Raw genomic sequence first — 8,074 nt, 5'->3', positions numbered from 1 at the left:
TCTCATGGCTCGTGAGTTTGAGCCCCATGTTGGGCTCTTTGCTGACAGTTCAGAGCCTGGAGCCTGCTTTGGATCCCGTGCCTCCCTTGCTCGTGCTCTCTCTCTCTCTCAAAAATAAATAAACATTAAAAAAAAAATTTTTTTAAAGAAAGATCAATGTATCTTTTCTACCAGACAAAACCTCTGAATTTTTTTTTTGATTTATATTTATTTGTGTCACTTGTGTTTTATAGTAGAGATGATGATGTGTTGGATTATAAGGTGATGGCTCATTCTCCTCTGGTTATTATATTATACATAGTGTTACTATACATTGTATAGATAGATAGACAAAGATAGGGATATATCTATCTGTCTATTGGAGGTGAGCAGAGTGTAATATTTCAAAAGGTAGATGCCACAGCCAGACTGTCTTGGATGATATTCTAGTCCAAAACTTAATTATTAACTCTGTGCTCCTTGCACCCAGCCAGGTTAACTTCTCTGTGTCTCAGTTCCCTCATTGATTATACAGAAATAATCATAGTACTTACCTCGTGAGATGGGTATGAGGCTTTAACAAGAAACTGTACTTAAAAAACTTAATAGAGTGTGGCACAAAGTAAATGCTCAATAATACATAGCATCATCTTTAAAATTAGATTTAATTCACAATATGACTTTCAACATGTTGGCTTGGGGGAGGGAATGTAAAGTCAGGAAAGATTAACAGCCAAAATTGCAGAGTGAGTTGACGCTTTCAAGCATCCCCTGTCACTGGACACATAGCAACAATATGATTACAGAAACTAAAACTTAAAAGGATAAAATAGAGGGGCACCTGCGTGGCTTGTTGGTTAAGCGTCCAACTTCGGCTCGGGTCATGATCTCACAGTTCGTTGTTTTGAGCCCTGCATCGGGCTCTGTGCTGACGGCTCAGAGCCTAGAGCCTGCTTCGGATTCTGTGTGTGTCTCTCTCTACCCCTCCCCACTCCCACTGTCTCTCTCTCACTCTCAAAAATAAATAAAACATTAAAAAAAATTTTAAAGGATAAAGTAGAACTCAAAAGCAAGATAATCATTTTAATGGCTTAAAAACAGAGCCAAAGCACAAAGCTATGAGTCATGCTAATGTCTGACCTAGCAGCAGGCAGTAAGTAGTTGTTGGGAGGGGGCAAGGCCTAAAATGTGCTTGAAAATTAGATTTTGGTGGAGTTTTCCTATTCCTGAGTAGAGGCCCAAATAAGCCACTTAGGGGCCGAGACCGGCTAGAAGATGTGGAACTGGCGATGCATGTTGTAGGCCCTGTCCACAGCCCCCAGCACTATTCCAGGCAGACATGGCCGAGGGAACCTGTCTTCTTTCCTGACACAACCCCAGTCATAGAAAAGCTCTACTCCAGGGACATAGGCTGAGAACACTGAGACTTTTCATGCTTCTGTCCAAGCTCACTTATAGGGCAGGTATTCCATGCCAGGAGGAGCTAAATGAGAAGACCAGGGTCGAGTGTCTCCACTCAGAGCTCTAATCACAGACCAGAGGTATCACCCTGGCAGAAGTGGGCTCCTGTCCAGGCTACAGCTGCAATGCAGTGGCACAGTAGTTTCATTTAGGGGGAGAGAGAGATTAAAAGAACAAAGGGCAGGGGTGCCTGGGTGACTAGTTGGTTGAGCATCTGACTTCGGCTCAGGTCATAATCTCATGGTTTATGGGTTCGAACCCCGCATCAGGCTCTCTTCTGTCAGCACAGTTCCTGCCTCAGATCCTCTGTCCCCCTCTCTTTGACCCTCTCCCGTTCTCTTTCAGTTCCTCTCTCAAAAATAAACATTGAAAAAGAACAGAGAGCAGTACAGCTCAGCTTAAGGTGAATTGATTCTATTTGGAACAGAGTATGGGGGAAGTTCATGAGTAGGGGTGTTGTGGAAAACAGTTGAGATCTTGGTGGTGAGCACTTAAGAGGAGGCTAGCAACCCCATGAGGGAAATAAGCTAAACAGTAGATGAACAAGAAGTTTAAAAGGGAGAACCAGAGAGAAAGAGAGAGAGAGATAAAAAGAGAACTCCTAGGGTTGAAACAAATCACAAAGATTCTCCTCAAAGATCACGCCTGCAAAGGGGATCAAATTTATTGGATCAGACTATGGAACAATTTATGCCCCAAGGCCTAGTCAAAAACAATAGAGTAGGGGCGCCTGGGTGGCGCAGTCGGTTAAGCGTCCGACTTCAGCCAGGTCACGATCTCGCGGTCCGTGAGTTCGAGCCCCGCGTCGGGCTCTGGGCTGATGGCTCAGAGCCTGGAGCCAGTTTCCGATTCTGTGTCTCCCTCTCTCTCTGCCCCTCCCCCGTTCATGCTCTGTCTCTCTCTGTCCCAAAAATAAATAAACGTTGAAAAAAAAATTTAAAAAACAAAACAAAAAAAAAAAACAAAAAAAAAAACAATAGAGTAATCCACCATCAGGGACTGGAAGCCAGCAGCAATGTGTGATATCAGCAGAGGCAATCCCTAATAGAGAAATCAGGGACACACAGCATGGCAAAATCCATTCTCAGCTAAGGGTGATTATATCCATGTCAAGGCTGTACCTACTGGGGAGTGACATCAGAGGTTTTTCTGGAGGGGAAATAAACTTCACTAAAATAGTTCACATCCAAGTCACAAAACAACCAACATGGAAACGATAAGCCTTTGGGTGGGGGAGGGGAATTGGTACGAATAGTTGCTTTACTATATCATCTAAAATGTCCAGATTTTGGGGCGCCTGGGTGGCGCAGTCGGTTAAGCGTCCGACTTCAGCCAGGTCACGATCTCACGGTCCGTGAGTTCCAGCCCCGCGTCGGGCTCTGGGCTGATGGCTCGGAGCCTGGAGCCTGTTTCTGATTCTGTGTCTCCCTCTCTCTCTGCCCCTCCCCCGTTCATGCTCTGTCTCTCTCTCTGTCCCAAAAATAAAATAAAACGTTGAAAAAAAAGAAAAAAAAATTAAAAAAAAAAATAAAATGTCCAGATTTTAACCAAATATTATGAGACATGCAAAGAACTAGGTGTTTATCAACAGACAGGGGGAAAAAAAACTGGCAACAGAAACTGTCTTTGAGGGATCCCAGATATCAGAGAAGAATTCAAAGAAATGATTAGAAATATGTTAAAAATCTAAAGGAAAATATAAGTAAAATGTCAAAGGAGGCATTGTGAAAATATCTCATCACATAGAGGTATTATTAAAGAGATAGGCAAAATAAAAAAAAAAATAATCAACTTCTGTTCTGGAAATTCTGGAGTGACAAGAAAACTTCCCTAGAGGGGCTCAACAGTAGATTTCAGTTCGCACAAGAAAAGAGCAGTGATGTTGAAGATAGATTAATAGAAATTATACAATCTAAAAAACAGAGAGAAAAAAAAAAAACGAACAGAGACTTAAGAGAAACATGGGACACCATTAGGCAAAGCAACATAAACGTAATGGGAGCACCAGGAGAAGAAGGAAGAGAGAAAGATGCACAAAAAAATACTCCAAGCCATAATGGCTGAAAACTACCCGAATCTGATCAAAAATATTGATCTGGAAATCCAAGAAGCTCAAAACCCCAAGTAGAAAAAACCCTAAGAGATCTATACTTGGAAACATCATAGTAAAAATATTGAAAGGTAAAGACAAACAGGAAAATAAGAATGCAGCAAGAGAAAAATTACTTATGTTCAAGGTACCCCGATAATAGTAATGGCTGGTGTCTTATTGGAAACGGTGCAGACCAGAAGGCTTTGCGATGGCATAATCAAAGTGCTGAAAGAAAAGAACTATCAAATAAGGATCTTATAGCCAGCAAAAAATCTCTCTCAAAAAATGAAATAAAAAGTCCTAAGATAACAAACATCGAGTGAAATTGTTGCTATCAAACATGTTTTGGGGTGCCTGGGTGGCACAGTCGGTTAAGCGTCCGACTTCAGCCAGGTCACGATCTCGCAGTCTGTGAGTTCGAGCCCCGCGTCAGGCTCTGGGTTGATGGCTCGGAGCCTGGAGCCTGTTTTCGATTCTGTGTCTCCCTCTCTTTCTGCCCCTCCCCCGTTCATGCTCTGTCTCTCTCTGTCCCAAAAATAAATAAACGTTAAAAAAAACAAAAAACAAAAAATATGTTTTATAATAAACACTTAAAGGAAGTTCTTTTTTAAAACAAAAATTTTTTAAATGTTTTTATTTATTTTTGAGATAGAGTGTGAGTGGAGGAGGGGCAGAGAGAGGGAGACAGAATATGAAGCTGAGTTGTCAGCCTGGAGCCCAATGTGGGGCTCGAACTCACAAACCGCGAGATCATGACATGACCTGAGCTGAAGTCAGATGCTTAACAGACTGAGCCACCCAAGCGCCCCAGGAAGTTCTTAAGATAAAAAGTAAGTGATACCAGACAGTAATTCAAATCAAATCTGCACACACACAAAAAGAGTGTCAGTAAAGGCAATATATTATATATATATATATAGAAATATAAATATATATAGTCATATATATATAGAGAGAGAGAGCAAGAGAGGCCTATAGTATATAGAAATATAATATATTTGGCAATTGGCAATGCCAGCAAAAAGGAGATGGATGGGAACGAAGTTGATTCAGAGTAAGGAAATGACAACACATGTTCCGTTGAATTCATAGGTGGAAAAAAAAACAACTAGAAATTGCAAATATAATAAATTTGATAAATAAATGTTCTCCTTTCTTCTTTTAAATGGCATGAGAAGATATAAAAAGATATTCTTTTCAAGAAACAGCGCTACAACACTGAACATCTCTACATGTGGAAAATGAATTCAGACACAGACTTTATACAAAAATTAACGTAAAATGATTCACAGACTTGAGGAGCCTGGGTGGCTCAGTAGGTTGTGTCCAACTTCAGCTCAGGTCATGATCTCACAGGTTCACGAGTTTAAGCCCCGCATCGGGCTTTGTGCTGACAGTTCGGAGCCCGGAGCCTGCTTCAGATTCTGTGTCTCCCTCTCTCTCTGCCCCTCCCCTGCTCACATTCTGTTTCTGTCTCTCAAAAATAAATAAACGATAAAAAATTAAAAAGAAAAAAAGGATCACAGACTTAAACTTATAGAACTAGAAGATAACATAGGAGAAAATCATGACAACCTTGGGCATGGTGCCGACTTTTTAAATACAATATCAGATACACGATCCATGAAAAAAAATTGAGAAGCTGACTTCAATAAAATTAAAACAATTTCTTCTCCGTGAAAGACAATGTCAAGAGCATGAGAAGACAAGCCACACACTGAGAGGAAATATTTGGAAAGACACATCTGACTAAGCACTGCCATCCAAAATATACAAAGAACTCTTAAAACTCAACAATAAGAAAACAAACAACCCTTATCTCCTCCCCAAAGAAGACATACAGACATACAGATGGCAAATAATCATATGAAAAGATGCCCCACCTCATATGTCATCAGGGAACTGTGAACTGAGACAACACTAAGATACCACTACACATTTTAGAATGGCCAAAATCCAGAACACTGATAATACCTCGCACTGAAGAGGTTGTGGAAAAACAAAATCTTCATTCACTGCTGGTGGAAATACAAGCCATTTTGGAAGACCTTTGGCAGTTTCTTACATGACTAAACCTACTCTTATCATCTGATCCAGCAATCACACTCATTGATGTTTACCCAAAGGAGATGAAAACTTCAATGCACACAAACACCTGCACCGGGATATTTATGGCGGTTTTATTCATAATTAACAAAACTTGGAAGCAATCAAGGTGTCCTTCAGGAGATTTAGGGCTAAAATAACTGTACATCTAGACAGTGGAGTGTTATGCAATGCTAAAAGGAAATTAGCTATTAAGCCATGAAAAGACATGGAGGAACTTTAAATGCATCGGGCTAAATAAAAGCCGATCTGCAAATGCTACATGCTGTATAATTCCAACTCTACCACATTCTGGAGAAGTCAAAGCTATGGAGACAGTAAAAAGATCAATGGTTGCCAGGATCTGAGTTTGGGGGAGTGAATGTGTGGAACATGGAAGATTTTTAAGGCAGTGAAAATACTCTGTATGATACTCTGATGATAGCTACATATTATTAAACATTTTTCCAAACCCATACAATGCGCAACACTGAGTGAACCCTAAGGTAAACTGTGGACTTTAGACGATTCTGGTGTATCAATGTAAGTTCATCAGTTAGAACCAATGTACCACACTGGTGGGGGATGTTAGTATTGGGGAAGGATATGCATATGGAGGGGCAAGGAATATATGAGACTCTACTTTACTTTCAACTTTGCTGTGAACCCTAAAACCACGTTAAGAAATTAGTCTTTAAATATGAAAAAAAAATAGAATACATAAGATAATTTTGAAGGAATATAAAGATTGGCAGTATTGATCAACCGGATATCAAGCTTTATGATAAAGCTGTAATTAAGCATTATCTGTAATTAAGACAACACGGAAATCGTGCCAGAATGGATACATGTTGCAGAATAGAGAGCTCAGAGACAGAAACGTGTTACAGAAAAATGGTAATAGTACAAAACAGTCTGGAAAATACCGAAAGGAAAAATGCTTGATAATTTCTTATCTGTATGGTAAAATAAAACAAAATTAGATCCTTACCTCATACTGTATATGAAAATGAGCTCCAGATGGACTAAAAGCCTAAATATAAAAAACAAAGCAATAATATCTTGAGAGGAAAAGTATTAGATAACATCTTCATGATGAGGTAGCAAAGAATTTCTTTAAAATATACCAAAAAAAAAGTCATGAAGCAAAAGAGTGATAAATTTGACTCAATGAAACTATAAAATTCTTTTTATACACACACTAGAAATAAAACTATAGGATTCTATCTTTATGATTTTGAATTAGGAGTATGATATTGTGATATAAGAAATATATATTTTGGTCTTTGTTCCCAGCTCCAGGTCAGAGTTTCTAAAACCCTTGTAATTTCCCGAAAAGGACTAAAGGGGCATCTTTTGTAATAATATTTGTTTTTGTTGCCAGTTCTAGAAATAGCTCAAAGGTGACAAAGGTGAAGGAGTGTCTTCTGTTATCGTATCAAGTCTGGCCAACCATACCTGAGTGTATGTTAATGAGGTGACTTTTGAAAAGCATCTAATGATGGGGAGTAGGTTCCTAGGGGAACCAACCTTGTGATTAGCAGGTTAGAACTTTCAGCCCCACCCTTAGTCTCTGGGGAAGAGAGGCTGGAAATGGATTCCCAGACTTCATTACATAGATATGATGAATGATATCATTGGCCATTGGTAATTCCTGGAGTTAGCACAGACCTCACAGGTGTAGGGTTCTGTGTAATGAAGGCCAGGAATTACCAATGGCCAATGATATCACTCATCATATCTATGTAATGAAGTCTCCATCATCCTAACACGAGGAGCTCAGAGGGCTTCTGGGTTGGTGAACACATCGAGGTGCCTGGAGTGTGGTGAACGTGGAGAAGGCACAGAAGCTCCATGCCCCTTCCCACATACCTTGTCCAATGCATCTCTTCCATTGGACTGTTCTGAGTTGTATCCTTTGTAATAAATCAATGAGAGTAAATAAAATGCTTTCCTGAATTCTGTGAACCATTATAGCAAATTATCAAACCCAAGGAAGGGGTCATAGGAACCCTTGATTTTATAGCCTATTGGTCAGCATTATGGGAGGCTGGGACTTGGTGACTGGCATCTACAGTGGGGAGCAATGTTGTGGAAGTGAACCCTACACCTGTGGGGTCTGTGCTAACTCCAGGAAGCTGGTGTCAGAATTGACTTATAAGACACCAGGGTGGGTGTCGGGAGAGTTGGAAAATTGGTTGGGGTGGGAGTCTCTGCCACACAATTACATTGTGTGTCCGAAGTTGGTATGTGAGTCAGGAAAAAGTGTTTTCCTTTTAGGGAAAATTTTTAAACAAGGCAGACACCTTGCTAAACACACAAAAATGTGTAAAGATGGATATATCTGTCTCCATTGGAAGTGAAAACACTTTTAAACAAAAGATCCTATAAATAAAGTAAAATAGTAGTGCCTAATGCAGAATAAAGAAAGAATTAGTATCTAAAACATTTGAAAAG

The sequence above is a fragment of the Prionailurus viverrinus genome, chromosome B1 (genome assembly GCF_022837055.1).
Source record: "Prionailurus viverrinus isolate Anna chromosome B1, UM_Priviv_1.0, whole genome shotgun sequence".
Lineage (NCBI taxonomy): Eukaryota > Metazoa > Chordata > Mammalia > Carnivora > Felidae > Prionailurus > Prionailurus viverrinus.
The sequence above is the reverse complement of the archived record's forward strand: the minus strand, read 5'-3'. Positions refer to the sequence as shown.